The 2,252-nt window shown below is 48.9% G+C and overlaps 1 pseudogene; it reads left to right on the top strand.

Annotated features, from left to right (window-relative positions):
• The first annotated feature begins 1,416 nt into the window (after positions 1-1,416).
• Positions 1,417-2,128, top strand: LOC116547953 (annotated as a pseudogene).
• The last annotated feature ends 124 nt before the right edge of the window (positions 2,129-2,252 follow it).

The raw sequence follows: 2,252 nt of genomic DNA on the forward strand, positions 1-2,252 counted from the left end.
TCGTGATCACAGGTGAGAGTGTCCAGACAACCTTCTCATTGTCAGTGGGACACAGAGTGAATGATCCAGGACTTGGAAGCCCCACATGCTCATGAAGAAGATGAGCGTGGGGTTCTTATGGAGAGAGACTGACTTGGTGAGGTCTGTACCAACACAGACAGAGAAACAGGAGACACAAGTACAGACCACATGTCCTAACAGAGGACAGACATGAGGGGCATACAGGGAGTGAGAACACAGAGAAAGGGGTAAAGGGGACACACAGACAGACAGACATGTCCCAGAGAGAGGTGTCCTTCCATGCTGGCTTTGTTCAGACACCTGGCACAGGGTAGAAGTTTTATTTCTGCGTTTCCTCCACAAAGTGTTCTCTACCAGGAGAACCCAAAGTCACCCAGATTTCTGACCTGAGTTGGGCCCTGTGGCCTCAGGCCTTGTGACACCTCTGCCTTCCAAGCAGTGGAGCTATAATTGTCCCAGGATATAATGGCCCCAGGAGCAGGAGCAGAACACCACACCTGCATGCTGTTAGTGCCTGTGGTCCCCAGACTAGATTCTGAGGCTTATATTCAAAGAACATCACATGTTATAGAATTACTGAGAACAAAAGCTCACATAGAGACACAGAGTAAAATCAGGGAAATCAAAAAACAAAGCCACAAACACACACACAGAATGAGCCAGAGGAAGGGAACTGAGCGACTCACCGACATATAAACAGAAACAGAGGGGAGAGAAGTGGAGAGGATGAGGGAAGGGAGGAGAGAAAGCCCTAAAATCGGAGCCCTGAGGCAGGGGCACAAGGAGAGAGAAAGATGGAGATGTGGGATGGATTGCAGAGATTCCAGAGAGAACTAGAGAGACCAGGAGGCAGAGGAAGACAAGGAGGTGGAGAGGCAGATGGTAGATGGACAGATAGAGGTACATGAAAGGTAACAGATGATAGATAACAGAGAGATAGGTGATAGATAGATGATGATTGACTGATAGGTGATATGGATAGATAAGACAGATACATACATGCACACATAGAGAGATAGAAAGGCAGACGGAGAGACACAGGTTGACAGATACATACATTGATAAATAGGTGATAGATATGATACATAGGTGATGATACATAGATAGATAATTGATAGGTAATAGATAAATAGTAACAGATAGGAATGTGGAGAAAGTTATGAACAAGACAGAAAGTGAGAGACTCAGAATGAAGGAAAACAGAACATCAACTCAACCAATCCAAGTAGAGTCAGAGAGAATAAAATAAAAACAGAAAACATACCTGGGGTGGGAAGTGAGGGGAGAGACCTAGAGAGACGAGAAGGTAGAATGAGAAAACAGACATGAAGAGAGATGGGGTGGAGGGTGAGAGAGCATTAGCTCATAGAGCAGGGGCGTGAGTTCTCAGCTCAGGTGTGAAGGGAGCTGTGACAAGGAGGAGCCTCCTGAGTAAACTGCCTCTTCTCCTTCCAGGTCTATACGGGAAACCTTCTCTGTCAGCCCAGCCGGGCCCCACGGTTCAGCCAGGAGAGAACGTGACCTTGTCCTGCAGCTCCCGGAGATCATTTGACATGTACCATCTATCTCGGGATGGGGAGATCCCTGAACTCAGGCTCCCTGCAGTGCAGATCAACGGAACATTCCAGGCCCACTTCCCTCTGGGCCCTGCCACCCACGGAGGGACCTACAGATGCTTCGGCTCTTTCCGTGACTCTCCCTACCAGTGGTCAGCCCCGAGTGACCCATACCCCTCCCCCACAGGTGAGGAAACCCTGCATCTTTCCCATGTCTGATAATCCTAGAGCCACAGCTGAGGAACTTCCTGCTGCTGATGGAGGGAAGCATGGACAGATGCAGAGAGAAGACGAAGCCTGGGTGTGAGGGTGGGATCAGGGCGCAGGATGGCAGACAGGGCACCTCCAAGCCCTCCTCCACGGCCCACATGGAGGCCCGCATTCAGGGCCCCAGGCACCCAGGCAGATGGAGAGAGCGGTCAGGACAGGCCCAGAGGAGGGGAGACGGGGCTCAGTTTGGGGAGATCAGAGATTCCCTCAGCCCCTCAACCTCACCTATTTCCCAGAAGCCCATCCTGGCCTCTCACCCACAGAGAGACGTCATCACCAGCAACCCCTATGCCCTTTTCTTTTCATTTAGAAAAATACTTTGAGATTAAATATCCCTGCATTAAATATTACCACCCTTACCTTATTATTATTATTATTTTTTTTTTTTTTTTTTTTTTTTTTTTT

This window comes from Sapajus apella, unplaced genomic scaffold, assembly GCF_009761245.1.
Source record: "Sapajus apella isolate SASKATOON/1434 unplaced genomic scaffold, GSC_monkey_1.0 scaffold5734, whole genome shotgun sequence".
Taxonomy (NCBI): domain Eukaryota; kingdom Metazoa; phylum Chordata; class Mammalia; order Primates; family Cebidae; genus Sapajus; species Sapajus apella.